We start from the raw sequence: 16,262 nt of genomic DNA, 5'->3' as shown, positions 1-16,262 counted from the left end.
GTAGATACCTATTGATGTCTACTCCATAATAACACTTCATTGTGCAAATCGGAGACTTCGAGCAAGAGTTATGGGCTTTTCCCCAAGGCAACTTGTATCTTATTGGGTGCAAGGAATTAATAGTGTTGGTTTGCCAATTGTGCTTGTTCTAGTGGAGGTCCTCATCACTCTATTATGGACTATTTTCATCCATGGATCCAAATGATGAGGGTTTCTTGAGCACAAGCTTCTATTGTTTCTTGTACCTCATTTTTAGTTTTGAGGGAAAATCTATCTTGGGGTGGGATGGCTTGTCATGAAGCCTTTAGATTAGGCTTTGAGTCTATTTTTTCCCTTAACTTCAAGAAATTAGGGTTAAATATAAAAGGTAAGAAATTAGCTCTATGCACATCTTTCACATATCATTTGTACATTTCAAATCTTGAAGATCTCTTGGACCTCCCACCACACATGAGGGTGCATACTCATGTCCATCATGCATGAGGTGAGTTTCATGCAATTTACCATTGTATAGCTTCTCTACAACTTTAGCTATGGTGAGGATGCTCCATGAGTAGTAAGTTAATGTGAGATTTGGGTATTACATGGCTATGGATTTTGGTCATTTCATGGTATTTTTATCTTGAGCATTAAGTTTCTTTCTAGTCATAAGTTTTCTCCATTTCATAAATCAAGAATGAGCACTATATAGATATTAATTGGGATGGATTATATCTTTCAAATTGTGATAAGAAAATTAAGGAAAATCATCTCCAATGTGCAAAAAATTGATAGCCCTATTATTTTGTAATGTAAATCCAAGAACTACACTCACTCTCATGAAAATTGAGAGGTGAAGGAGAGTGTGTGTGATTGTATGAGAGAGTAAGGTACAAGTTTCAAGCTTTACTCACCATCCATACCTATTCTTCTCTCTTCTCCTCTCTTTATGGATGCAAGGATATGGCAATATTGTGATAGACACAAGGAGCATCATGTGTATCATGGAGAAAGAGAAAGCCTTAGAAAGTGACTAAAAGTAAGGTAAGCTCTTGCTTACTGTGACTCATACATTAGTTGCATATATTATTGCTTACAAAGAATGGTAGATCATATATCAGTGTTGAGTACAACGCTTGATGCAGTCATGTGAGAGATTGCCATACGACAGTAGCAAGTTTAAGCTCTTTAAATAAATAAGAGTCCATCCTAAGTCCTATATGTGAGCCACTATCACTAGAACTTGAGAAATAAGCTCCTCAAGCTACCTTACACTATCATCAACCATTCTTAATATTGTGAATGTATCCTTTTGAAGAGTAACTTAAACCTCTCTGATAAGTACTCATTATATTCACTAAAGAACTCCAATCTATTCCTATGCTTTCTATCAAAATTCTATCCATATCAACTTCATCCCTAGGACAATTCTTCACAATATGCTCAAGCCATTTGCTTCCACTTTGATTGATCCGCAATGCCTAAATGATATATCCTATTCCCAATATCTTTCTAAATTCCTTATGAACGCAATGCCACAACCAAAGTAGCTAAAGGGATGTGGGAGCTTTTGCTCAACCGCCAAGACCCTCGAACCGCTTATTATTTCAAGTGTTCCAAGCCGAGCACTAATGGCTACCTCTCACATAGCCAATGTGCCATCCATATCTACGGGTGTAGTGAGCTTACCTCTAGGCCGATTGAGTTACCTCCTCTCCCGCACACTTCGGTAGCTCCACGATCCAAGTGCAAGCTTCAAGCAAGCTCCATCCTCAAGCTCCACGCTCCAAGCTCCATAGCCATGAGCAAGACAAGACAAGAGAAGAGAAGAGAAGAAGAGAGGGGAAGATTGAGAGCTTCTCCTCCCCGGTCCCTCACCCTCACACACTCACTCCCTCACACTCTCACACTCTCTCTCTCAAGCATAAGCTCAAGCAAGCAAGAATAAGAAGAAGAAGAAGAGGAGGAGAGCACTTTTTGCCACACACAAGAATGAGCTTCTCATTCACTTTTTAACTTTATATACAAAATCCTAAATCCCTTTTGGGCGGTCATCCCCTTATCCCCTTTTTTACATGGCCGGTCGTGGCCTAGGCCCTTTTCCCCATTGTCCTTCTGTCTTCCTAGCTTCCTTTCCACCGCCCGTCTACATTTACAAATTGCACGGGTGAGAACCCATCGCTCCTTAAATTAAATCATGATGCGCTTGCGCTCTCTTACAAAAGTATTGACTTGCGCTTTTCCTTGTGCGACTTTTTCATTATTTAGGACTTTTCTACGCTTCTTGTGTTTCTAAATTTTTATTGGCGTGACTTTGTCTTCCGTTTCACTTTTGCCTTGGCCTTGTCTTCTGCTTCAGCTTTTCCAAATTTTCCACCTTTGTTCATTTGAGGGTTAACATTACCCCCCTCCTAGACGAGTGCCAGTCCCATGGCACTCACCATCGTAGGTAGCAGGCTTTGGCATGCACTGAAGACGTGGGTGAAAGGGACATCGGTGGTTGCCGTGAAGTGTTGGTGGTGGTGTGGAGGAAGGTCATTGGGGGCACTTTGGTGGCCTAGGTGGTTGGTGGTAGGGTTGTTGGAGTTGGTGGTAGGGCTATTCTTTGTTGGGGAATGCACTGATGGCCAACACAAGTGTTATATTGTTGGGGATTCTGTACATGACAATTCTTGGCGAACTTGCAGGATGATAAAGGATAAGAATTCAGAGTTGGGTGTCGATGAAAAGTGAACGACACTTTTATTGGAGTCTTCAATACCTGCAATTGAAAACCTCTCATAGCTAGTCTCACCCTAGGGGTAGTGCTAGTCTTCTCTATCATGCACAAGACATAGTTCACTTAGTTTGGGAGACAGGTCGGAACTCTAAGCAAGCTGAGAGTATTGTCTTGCACTTGAGAACCCAAACTGTGTATATATTTTGGTGCAGATATTATGTGAGTGCTCGTGCATACTTAGATATTACGTAGTTAGAAGACTGCGGGCTGGTTTCTCATAACAATGTGTGGATAAAGCAAAGTTGTCCATGTTGAGAAAAAGTACATGTGAAGGTGTATGAGACATATTTTGCATTGTGACTGCATGACGTAGCATAATTGAACACAGGAACACCACACTTTCGGTAGCTGGGAGCTATTGGAGTTGCTTGATGAGGACGGTGTACTTTTCATGGCCATTCGTGCGGTGCTTACCACAATTGATTGCAATGGTATTAAGGCAGAGTGCAAGAGGGAATCGTGCGAATGGGTCAGAGTGACAGGTCTAACCATAGGCGAGGCAAGCTCCCTAGGTATGTCTTGCCTTTGATGTGCCCTGAACAGTTGTGGGTGATGCTAAAGGGCTAGGGGACTAGGGACGGAGCCAGCCGACCAAGGTCACTAGACGTGCCTAATTTGAGGACCCCTAGGTGTTGTGCTATGATCGTGGGTGCCTCGTATCTTTTTCTTCTTTTCTTTTCTTTTTTCCTTTTTCATTTTCTTTTTTCTTGTGCTTTTCTTTCTTTCTTTCTTTCTTTTTCTTTTTCTTTTGGACTTGCCTAAGTACAACCATTGCAATATGTTGAGGCTATCAGCCTTTCAATGGGTTGGGGAATGTCAAGCTTTTTGAAGGGTCAAAAAATGGATATTATAGTGATGATTGTGCCCTAGCCTCGTTGTTAGAGAAGCAATCGTTGAGATGGGGAGATACTTGAGATCTTGCAACTATTTACCGCAGCACAGAGGAATGGAAAATGGAGCAGAAGTGCGGGAAAAATGGAAGAAGGAGACAACCAAGAAGGCGCGGGACAAAGGAAGGAAAAGGCGTCCTGGATGGAGGTCAGACCCTGAAAATTTGAATGATTTGAATGACGGTGTCGCCTCGAGAAAAGAAAAGAGTAAAAGTGCGCCATTAAATATGAAGGCACTCCGGAATCCTTGTAAAAAGAGCACCGGGCTCACTCCTGTGCAAATTGTATGCATTAGTGGGAATGGGATAAGTTAGAACAGTGGAAAATAAGAAAAGAGGGCCTAGGCTAATGGCCAGCCATGTAAAAAGTAGGGGATGACCGCCCAAAAAGTAGGGCATGTATATAAAGTTCAAAAGTGAATGAGAAGTTCATTCTTGGGTGTGGCTAAAGCTTCTTCTTCTTCTTCTATTGTTTCTTACCTTCATGCTTGTGCTTGAGTGAGGGATTGAGGGAGTGTGAGAGAGTGAGGGAGTGAGTGTGTGAGAGTGAGGGATTGTGGAGAAGAAGCTCCCCATCTTCTCTCTTCATCTTCCCTTCTCTTCTTCTCTTCTCTTGTCTCGCGCGACTATGGAGGATGGAGCTTGACAGAGGGGGCTTGAGCTTGCTTGAGCTTGCCACAAGGATTGTGGAGCTACCGAAGTGCAAGAGAGAGGAGGGAACTTGATTGAGCATCAAGGTAAGCTCATTACACCCGCAAGGTATGCATTGCACGTCGACTATGTGAGAGGTAGCCATGGCCGCTCGGCTTGAAACGCTTGATCAATAAGCGGTCCGTAGGTCTCGGGGTAGAGCTTCATAGCTCCCCTACATTTTGGTTCCATTGTCGGGACAGATGGAAATGAGCCTTGAGCGCCACGTGCATTGAATGAGCATAGCAGTAGGGTTGGCAGCCTGAACCAGTGCTGAAGATAGTTACGAGATTTAGGAGGTTTTAATCCCTGGAGCAAGTAAATATTTTGATTTGCTGTTGAATATTAGAGTATAATCATCCATCTCTATCTCTGTTTTTTATTTCTGTTACATTAGGTTAAGTGTACGATAGGAAAAAGAAGGAAATAGAAGGGTTTTGCTGCTGCTGGAGACAGGGAAGTAGGGGCACAAATTCAGGCATTTGGCTAGAAGAGTGTGCGAGATTAATCTCAGAGTCTACAGCAAGCTGGGATTAGGTAATAAGGGGCCCAGGGAGCCAGGGAATGCTACATTTGACATTCTGACTTCTGAGAAGAGAGTGAGCTTGAGAGCTAGGAGAGAGCAAGAGAGAGAGAGCTTCGGGAAATCGCGAAGTGTGATTGATTCAAGCGCCACATCACTTCGAGGTATGCCAGGCGGTTCCCTTTGTTTCTTTGATCTATTTGGAAGGCACGGCACGATTCGATAGAGTAGACGTTGACCTAGAGCCATCGCATGCAACTCGCAGGATGTCGTCCGTACCATCGGACCAGTGCATCCGAGTCCTAGAATAGGACTGTCCGATTTCAGCAGTCGGATTGTCTGACTCCGAGAGTCGGACCACTTGTCCGATCCGATCTCCAAACCACTTATCCAATCCGATTCCCAGAATCGGATCCGGTGTCAAAGTCAAGTCACATGTCCTAGTCCCGGACTTGGACCACTCGAGCCATTGCAGTAGTCGAACCACCTCCATCCAACTAGGGAAGTCGGACATGAGTAAAATTGGACCAGCTCGTCCGATTCCCAGAATTAGACCAGTTCACCAGAGTTTGAATAGAAGGTTTTTAAACTGGGCCCATAGTCCTAGTCACCTTGGTCACATGTCTGATCTCCCAGGGAACCCAATTTGACCTTAGAAGCTAGAGGCTAGACAGGATAGCCAAAGATTTACCCCAAACAGCTGGACACTGGGCAGACCAAACTTGGAATTGGACGTGACATTCGGTGTCCAGCCAACCAACTAACCAACCCTGAAGCAGAATAGAGAATGTAGCAGGGTCTTTCAGTATAACTTTAGATCAGCCAGAACCTGCACTTAGAGCCACATCAGGCTACGCCAGAATCTGCATTGAGCATTTCATGCATCCTCACCTCACTTTTTGATTTCATCACCTAAGGTGCACTACAAGGAAAGGAAAAGCCTATATTCGCACCGAGCACTAGAAAGCACGAAGCACAAGTGTGGATAAGATTGATGACTGCCTCCAATAACAAGGAGCTCATCAGGAAACATAATAACATCAACTAACCCACTACCAGGAGAAGATCCCAAACATAGCTGGCTACTAGAAAGCCCCATCAGTAGGACCCCAAGGGGACACGAATATCCGGAAGGCAAAAACATAGAGGACCGGACGCTCCCGGAGTCACTCAAATTGATCGACGACCTTGTGGAGCTGGAAGTGGAAGCAATGTCAGGATCGCGGGGTGGACAGGGAGAGGACCAACTAGACTTGGGATAATTCCCAGTCATGGTGTAGGAGTTAGTCAATGAATATGACTTGTTGGCTAGGACGGAAGTTCAGGGTAGGCCATTAGAGTGTTGAGATGACAAGCTCAACACATGCGGACATTAATGATGGACCGCCTGGTTAGATGGGTCCACACATCTACACTTAGCACGTTGGTGGTCATTATCACTCTCACATGGCCACTGACTCATTACTTATTATATTCAGGTTGTTACACCTATTTACAACTGGTATAGTTATAGCACCAGCAGTCAACTAGTGTAGTTGGTTATGCATTGTTTGACGTAGTAGGCCACTTTCCTTTATGTTGTATCTTATCTATACTTTGTGTACATTGTAAAGTGTATGGAAAAAGAAGAAGAAATCAGCAAGAAACCGTTTTGGCATCCATCTCTCTTCTTGCATCTTGAGTGAACTTCTCCTTGTGCATTCTGTGTGTGTTCGGCGCAACATCTTGAGCAAGTCCCCCCACCACGCGATTCTTGATATGGTATCACAGCTACAGCACTGATTGAGGCTGGTTTTGAAGGCTAAAGCGAAGGAGAGAAGCCAAGGATTCGATCAACCAAGCAACGGGTAAGAATCTCTTCCATTCTCTACTTCTTCCCTTGGACAGTGCCTGTGGAGGCACCGAAAGCAGGGTAGAGCAAAAATCTCAGATTGCAGTGAGATTTGGTGTGCACAAAGAGCACCGTGTATTTTGTAAATAAGCCCTTTAGGGCTTTTCTGTGCTACTATTTTGGCCATCCGAGATCATTTCAGGCCCCGTTTTAGACTCTCAAGGTTGCGGAGAGCAGTTCGAGGTATCCTGCGATTTCAGCTGTGTCTGCCGTATACAGGTGCACAGGTTACAAATTTCAGATCTGTAAGTTCAAAGGTGTTTACCAGAGAATAAACACAAGGTTTATCTGTAAATTGGTTGCAGATTGTATGTATTGTTGAGCAGACAGTGAAAAAGGCTGCCTGGTATATTGCTGTGCACTACAGGTCGAGGGTTGCAGAAGATTTGCTTACTGTTTGGTATTAATTCTGTGATAATGGTAGAGAACAGTGAAAACCCCATCATTGAGAAGCTTGACAAGAACAACTACCCTTCATGGAAGTTCCGTGTCACGAACTTCCTTATTGGAAAAGGCCTCTACGAGTTTGTTTCAGGTGAAGAAAAGGAGCCGGAGGTGAGTGATCCTCCAACTGCAAAAGAGACGAAGGCACGGAAGGAATGGAATGCAAAAGACAAAAAGGTCATGTATTGGCTATCTGCAGTAATTAACAATAATATGCTGGGACATATTAGAAACGCAGAGAATTCATATGCAGCTTGGACCATACTTGAAAGTATGTTTTCCGTAAATACAAAGGCATGAAAGATTCAACTCAATACATTGAAGAAAGGGAAGATGTCTATCAATGAGTATGCATGAAGGTAAGGAGCATTGCAGATGCCTTGGCAACGATTGATGCAATGCATGATGATGATGATTTGATGTCATCTACCTTGGGTGGACTTAACAATGAAAGGGCTTGGAAGTATTTTGTAACTTTTGTATATGTCAAAAAGTCATTTCCAGATTTTGATGAGTTGGTCTCCCTTATGATCACTGAAGAGATCAACATGCAGAGTGAGACATCTGAAAAAAGTGGTGAATAGATCCAATCTTTCTACTCCAATTCAGGAAGGGGACGTGGCAGGTCCTCTTCAAGAGGCCGTCATACAAGACGTGGTAGTGACAACCAACAAAACAGATTGAATCAGCAATTTGGCTATATGCAGGTTTCAAGAGGTTGTGGTAACGTTAGAGATAGGGGGAGCTTTAGAGGAAGAGGTGGATGGCAGAACAGAGATTCTAACAACTCTGGTATTATCTGTCACTACTGTGGCAAAACAAGTCATATTGCAACGCAATGTTATGCTAAGAAAGATGATATTCGCAGTGGTAAGTTGTAGCAAGGAAACTATGCATCGTCTTCACGACAGAATGAAGACAAAAATGAATGTCTGTTTGTTATATAGCATATGCTGAATGTTGTTACAGGAAAGGGAACACATGATGATGTTTGGTATGTTGATTTAGGTGCATCCAATCATATGACCAGCCATGCAGAGTGGTTTGGAGAGATGCAGAATTTGCAAAATACAAGTTATGTGCAGACGGGTGATGATTCATGCCACCCAATTTCACATATTGGAAAAGTTCCCTTATCCTTGCATGATGGTAAGACAAAGAGTCTTTCAGATGTATTACATGTGCCATCTATTACAAAGAACTTGGTGTCAATCGGTCAGATGGTAGAGCAAGGGTTGCAAGTCAGATTTAATGCAAAGGGCTGCTTTTTAGAAGACTTCAATGACAAGTGCAGGTTGGTTGAAAAGGGAAGTAGAGTTGGATGTACATTTACTCTCGATGTTGGAAATCCTACTATGAATGAAGCTATGTATGCTAAAGGAAAAGGTGTTGTTGCAGATATTGAAATTTTTCACAAACACATTGGACATGCAAATGTACAAAGGCTTAAATTAATGCAGTCCAAAGGGTTGGTTATAGGTTTGCCTACATTTAGAGTTGCAGAATTTCATAAGGTATGCGAAGCATGTCAGTTTGGTAAGTAGACAAGACAACCCTTTTCACATGACAGAGATGTAAGCAAAAATATCCTTGATGTTGTGCATACATATATTTGGGGGCCTACACAAAGTGTATCTCTTGGAGGCAGTTCATACTTTGTCACATTCATTGATGATTGTTCTAAAAGCTGTGGGTATATTTTATGAAGGAAAAGAGTGAAGCGTTTGAGCACTTTAGAACTTTCAAGGCTGCAGTTGAAAGAGAAACAGGCTTGAAAGTAAAGTGCTTGAGGTCAGATGGAGGGGGAGAGTACCTCTCGAATGAGTTCAGTGATTTTCTGAGGTCTCATGGGATAAAGAGATAGTTCACATGCAGGTATACCCCACAGCAAAATGGTATTGTTGAAAGAAAATACATGCATATTGTAGAAGTTCCACGCGCATTAATGGCTGAAAAGAATATGCGCAAACATTTTTTGTCTGAGGCTATCCATGCTGCTGTCTACATTATGAATAGAACTCCCATAGCTGTAGTTCATGGGATGACTCCTGAAGAATGCTTTACTGGCAAGAAACTTGATGTATCACACTTCAAGGTATTTGGTTGTGTTGCATATGTTCATGTGCCAGATGAGCTACGGAAGAATCTTGATACAAAGGCAGAAAAATGTGTCTTTATTGGATACTCTTTAGAGCAGAAAGGGTATCGCTATTATAACCCTGTCACATGTAAGTTCAGAGTGAGCATGGATGTCATCTTTGATGAAATGAGCAGTTGGTATACATCTAGTGGTGATGCATTGTTTGATGATGATGATCATGACACTCATGTGTAGGCTAAAAAGCAAGAATCACGGACTCTTAATGGACCAGATGTTGAGATATCGAGCTCCACTCGTGATATACCAGGATGACCGTTGTGCATTTATGTCACCGACGTGTTAGTTGCAGATGCGGTTGGTATACCGCCCATGAATAATAGCTACATGACAGCTATCCTTATCTACTCTAGTTCGTGGCTCAATTAGTATGCCACCTTATTTAGTTGAGTTTGGTTTGAGACCCATATATAGGGTTCTTCTATTTCTTTATTTAGAGTTCTTTTTGGCTTAAATAACTAAGAAGAGGAAAACTATTTTCAGCCTCCACCTCTGTGTGTATTCCCCCATTGTGCAAGCAAGAAAGCTACAAGTGAGACTCCTTCCTTCTCTCCCACAATCTTGACATGGTATCAGAGCCTTGTTCGTGGTAAGGAGCTCAAGGAAGCAAGCCAAGCTCGCGGTGTTCTGGTAAGAGGAGAAGTGTTGCTTTCATTTTCTGTTTTGGGAGCAAGTCTCTACAGGCAACACAGCCGGAAAGTGCAGGAGTGCATTGTCTCAGGTTGAGACGCCCTTCGCAGTGAAGCAAGAGGGCAGTTCGGGGCTTGTTTTGGAGGCGGAAGTTTTCTGCACACACTCAAGAAAAGGCCCTGTTTTATGTTGTGCGACCACTGTTCTACAGGTTGGTGAATAGTTACCACAGAAATTGCATCGTATGCTTGTGTGCAGAGACATTGGGAGTTACAGAATCATCCTTGGTTCCTGTTTATGCAAAATTGTCACTAGGAAGTGGCTGTGTGGTCAAATACCACTTTCACCAGTTTTGCAAATTTTCCCTTGTGAGGGTGAAGCTGTGTTTTTTGCAGTAACACAATTTTTTGCAGTGGTCTATAATGGCGTCTGATTCTCTTTCACAGATTGTCACTGAAAAGCTTGACAAGAACAACTTCCAAGCATGGAAGTTTAGAATGACGAATTTCGTTATGGGAAAAGGATATTGGGAATTTATTGCAGGAAATGAAGAAGAACCAGTTCTTCCTGATGTTCCCAATCAACAGCAAATGCAGGCATTTAAAGCATGGCATGAGAGAGCCAGGAAAGTTATATATTGGTTTACTATCAGCATTTCAAACTCTATGATTGTGCATATTCAGGATGCAAGTACGCCAAAGGAGGTATGGGATACTTTGTCAAAAATGTATAGCACAAATACGCAAGCCAAGAAAATGCAGCTCAAGCAAGAGTTGCACAATGTGCAAAGAGAAAATATGAGCATCAACGACTACCACATGATGGTGAAGAAGATTGCAGATACACTTGCTTTCATTGGGTCGCCAGTGGAAGATGATGATTTAGTTTCTGTGACCTTGAATGGTCTAGGAAAGGATTATGCACAGTTCCGAACATCCATTTCCGTCCGTGAAAGATTTCCTGATTTTGAGGAGTTGATTGCTCTTCTAATTTCTGAGGAGTAGAGAAATGGCGGTGAATCTTCTTCAGGAGGAACTTCAAAAGAAGCTGTCTTCTACTCAAATGCTGGAAGAGGTAGAGGCAGAGGTAGAGGAGGCCGATCTGGAGGCCATGGTAGAAATCAGAATATGCAGCAAACTCAAGAAAATCAGTCCTATGGAGGAGGACGTGATAACTCTAGATGCAAGGGGAGCCAAAGAGGTCATGGTGGATGGCAAAGAGGCCAAAATGCAAACAGCAATGTTGAATGCTACTACTGTGGTAAAATGGGTCATATGGCTAAAGACTGCTATAAAAAGCAGAATGATATCCTGAATGGGAAATTGCAACAAGGGAAATGTGCATCTTCTAGTAGACAGGGTGATGACAGAAATGAGCATTTGTTTATGGTGCAGCACATGAACAATTCTGTGACAAGTGCAGAAGAAAGCAACGATGTGTGGTATGTTGACTCAGGTGCATCAAACCACATGACAGGTCATGCAGAATGGATGGAGGATGCAAGGAAAATGGAAAAACCAGGATTTGTGGAGACTGGTGATGATACTGCACATCCTATTGTGCAGATTGGAAAAATTCCTTTGTCTATGCAGGATGGGAAAAAGAAATACATGTCCGATGTATTTCATGTCCCGAATATCACCAAGAATCTGGTTTCTATTGGTCAAATGGTTGAGCAGGGCTTGCAGGTCAAATTAAATCCTCATGGATGCTTTGTTGAGGATATGAAAAATAAAGGTCGCTTGATAGCAAAAGGAAAGAAGAAGGGCAGAATGTTTACGTTGGATGCAGACATGCCTGAATTGAGTGCAGCAATGTTTGCACATGGGACCGGTGTAGTTGCAGATATTGATATCTGGCATAAACGCATTGGTCATGTTACTGTACAGCAACTTAAATCAATGCAGGCCCAAAATATTGTTCCAGGATTGCCAAAATTCAAGGTTGCAGAAATGCATAAGGTATGTGAAGCCTGTCAATTTGGAAAACTGGCAAGAAAACCATTTCCTAGACATGTTCAAGAGAGTGAGAAGCCATTGGAATTAATCCACTCTGATGTGTGGACTACTAAAGCTGCATCTCTTGGAGGCTGTCATTATTTTGTCACTTTTATTGATGACTATAGCAGAAAATTTTGGGTGTATTTTATGAAAAAGAAAAGTGAAGGTTTTGGGCATTTCAAAACTCTTAAAGCTATGGTTGAAAAAGAAACAGGCCTGCAAATAAAATGCCTAAGGTCAGATGGAGGGGGAGAGTATCTCTCAAATGAGTTTGCAAGGTTCCTACAGGAGCATGGCATAAAGCAGCAATATTCATGCAGTCATACCCCATAACAAAATGGAATTGCAGAAAGGAAAAACAGGCATATTGGAGAGGTATCTCGTGCCATGCTCAACAAAAAAGACTTGCCAGATTTTTACTGGGTTGAAGCAGTTGCTACAACAGTCTACATAATGAACAGGACTCCCACTGCAGCAATACATGGGATGACTCCAGAGGAGAGGTATACTAGTAGGAAACCAGATACTTCTCATTTGAAAATTTTTGGTTGCATTGCTTATGTACATGTGCCAGATGAGTTGAGATCCAAGTTGGATCCAAAAGCTGAGAAGTGCATCTTTATTGGTTACTCTCTGCAGCAAAAAGGGTATAGATGCTATAACCCTTCTACTCGTAAGTTTACAGTGAGCAGAGATGTTGTTTTTTATGAGACGAGTAGCTGGTATAAACCAGTAAATGTGATTGATGATGTAGATGCACAAAATGGTAATGCTGCACAAAATTCACAGCAGCAGTCACAAAATATTAGTGGACCTAGAGCATCCTCTAGCAGTGGTTCACATTCTTTGCCATGGACAGGCAGATTGAGATCAGGAGAATCTTCTCAAAGCAATGCAGATAATGGTATGCAGGTATCACGAAAAGGAAAAGAGAAGGTTGATCAGCCCATGTTTGATGTGAATGCAGGTCACTCTTATGTGGATGGTGAATCCAATGGCGCAGAACAAAGCATTGATGATGAGTTGGGTATTCCTTCTATTGTTACACCTGGAGTAAGGAAGACCATGGATGTTTTGAGAGCACCTGGGAGTGAACCTATTTTGCGCAGGTCTACGAGAGCTAGGTATCCTGTGGATAGGCTGAAATATGATGGATTTACAACCATTCACTATGCATATATGGTCAAAGTGATACAGGAACCAAAACCCACTTCTTTTGAGCAAGCCATGGGAAAAGAAAAATGAGAGAAAGCCATGGATGAAGAAATGGATGCCTTGGAAGCAAATGCTACATGGGAGTTAGTACCTTTGCCTAAAGGTAAAAATGCAATTGGTTGTAAGTGGGTTTATAAGGTGAAGCACAATGCAGATGGTTCTGTGAATAGATACAAGGCAAGATTAGTAGTCAAGGGGTATGCACAAACATATGGCATTGACTATGAAGAAACATTCAGTCCGGTTGCAAGGATGGCAACCGTAAGAGCAGTCATTGCTATGGCTGCATCAAAGGGATGGTCTTTACATCAGATGGATGTAAAGAATGCCTTCTTGCATGGTGATTTGCAAGAAGAGATTTATATGGAGCAGCCACCAGGTTACGTGCATGCTGTTCATCCTGAGTTTGTTTGCAAGTTGAAGAAATCCTTGTATGTCTTGAAGCAAGCACCTAGAGCATGGTCTGACAAGATAAGACAGTATCTTGTCACTATTGGCTTTCAGATTTCTAAGGCAGATTTCTCACTTTATGTGAGAAAAACAGAGAAAGGTATTATGCTACTTGTCGTTTATGTTGATGATTTGATTATGATAGGTGACAGTGATGAAGATATCCTTCATGTGAAAATGCTATTGAAGCAGAATTTTGAGATGAAGGATTTGGGAGAGCTACGTTATTTCTTGGGCATTGAGGTGATTAGATCACCAAGTGGGATACAGCTCTTGCAAAGGCAGTATGGATTGGACATGTTGTCCAAATATGGGATGACAGGCTGTAAGCCTATTTCAGTTCCTTTGGAACAAAATGTGAAGCTGAGCACAGATGCAGGTGAGCTTCTGGAAAACCCTACTATGTACAGACGCATAGTAGAAAGATTGATTTATATGACTATTACCAGGCCAGATTTGAGCTATGATGTTGGACTGGTAAGTCAGTTTATGCAGGCTCTAAGGAAACTGCATTTGGATGCGGCTAGACGCATACTCAGGTATGTGAAGTCCACATTGCAATATGGACTATTTTATGAGACTGGGTTTCAAATACAGTTGCATGGATACACTGATGCTGATTGGGCTGGTAGCATTTCTAATAGACGATCTACCAGTGGATATGTGTTTTCTTTTGGGAGTGCTGCAGTCACTTGGAGTAGCAAGAGACAGCCTACAGTTGCCTTGTCCAGCACAAAGGCTGAGTACAGGGATGCAGCAATGGCTGTATGTGAGGTAGCTTGGTTGCATAAGCTACTTTATGATATGCATCAGCCTACAGATGGGCCAGTTGTCATTTATTTTGACAACATGAGTAGTATACACTTGGCAAATAACCTAGTCTATCATGCTAGAACAAAGCACATTGAGGTGCATTATCACTATGTGCGAGAGAGGGTTTTACTAGGTCTTATTGATCTAGTTTATGTCAGCACAGAGGATCAAGTAGCTGACATATTCACAAAGGCATTGGGCGCAGAGAAGCTGCGCAAGTTTAGAGACCTGCTTGGTGTGCAGGAATTGGGATTGAGCTCGAGGGGGAGTGTTGAGATATCGAGCTCCACTCGTGATATGCCAGGGTGACCGTTGTGCATTTATGTCACCGACGTGTCAGTTGCAGATGCGGTTGGTACACCGCCCATGAATAATAGCTAGATGACAGCTATCCTTATCTACTTTAGTTCGTGGCTCAGTTAGTATGCCACCTTAGTTAGTTGAGTTTGGTTTGAGACCCATATATAGGGTTCTTCTATTTCTTTGTTTAGAGTTCTTTTTGGCTTACACAACTAAGAAGAGGAAAACTATTTTCAGCCTCCACCTTTGTGTGTATTCCCCCATTGTACAAGCAAGAAAGCTACAAGTGAGACTCCTTTCTTCTCTCCCACAATCTTGACACTAGAGACATCATCTAGTAGTCGTTGGTCTGGGAGACTAAGGAGTAGCTCTACATCTTCAAGTGCATCTAGTAGCACTACAGGTAAAGACAAAGGAAAGAATAAAGTGTCAGATGGCATTGATGCAGTTCTTGATGGAGACTCGAGTGGCTCAGAGAGCTTGGATTATGAGCTTGGTATTCCTTTTGTCAGGACACTAGGTGTACAGAGAGCTCATAGTAATGTAAAGGCTCCATTGAGTGATCCGGTGGAACCCAGATCTAGCACGGTCAGATACCCAGTTAAAAGATTTGGTTTTGAAGGTTATGCAGCTCACCATTATGCTTATATGGTGAAACTAGTTGAGGATGTTGAGCCCACTTATTTTGAGGATGTTGTTGGTTATACTCATTGGGATGCAGCAATGGATGAGGAGATGGCTGCATTAGAGGCCAATAAGACTTGGAATCTAGTATCATTGCCGAAGGGCAAGAAAGCTATTGGATGTAAGTGGGTTTATAAGATTAGCACAATGTAGATGGTTCTATTAGTAGGTACAAAGCTAGGCTGGTTGCAAAAGGCTATGCCTAGACATATGGTATAGATTATGAAGAAACCTTCTGTCCAGTTTCTAGGATGGCAATTGTCAGATGTGTGATTGCTTTGGCAGCAGCCAAAGGTTGGAGGTCGCAGCAAATGGATGTGAAGAATGCCTTCTTGCATGGTGATTTGCAAGAAGAGATGTATATGGATCAGCCAACAAGTTATGAAGATTTAGAGCATCCCATGTATGTGTGCAGGTTGAAGAAGGCGCTCTATGGGCTCAAGCAAGCACCTAGAGCATGGTCTGACAAGATCAGAGAGTATCTTGTCAATATTCACTTTCATGTTTTTGATGCTGATCACTCACTTTATGTGAGAAAGGGAGATGCAGGTTTGGTCATCATAGTCATCTATGTAGATGACTTGATTATTACAGGTGATAGTGATAATGGGATTGTTGAAGTCAAGGAATTTTTGAAGAAGAAGTTTGAGATGAAGGATTTAGGTGAGCTAAGGTATTTCCTTGGCATTGAGGTGATCAGATGTGATGATGGTATATGGCTATCCCAAAGACAGTATGGCTTGGATATGTTGTCCAAGTATGGTATGATAGCGTGCAAACCACTTTCAGTCCCGTTGGAGCAGAATGTAAAGTTGAG

This window comes from Lygodium microphyllum, chromosome 7 (assembly GCF_053477565.2).
Source record: "Lygodium microphyllum isolate KBCC chromosome 7, Lygodium_microphyllum_v1.1.10, whole genome shotgun sequence".
In the NCBI taxonomy this organism is placed as follows: Eukaryota; Viridiplantae; Streptophyta; class Polypodiopsida; order Schizaeales; family Lygodiaceae; genus Lygodium; species Lygodium microphyllum.
This window is presented reverse-complemented; position numbering follows the sequence as displayed.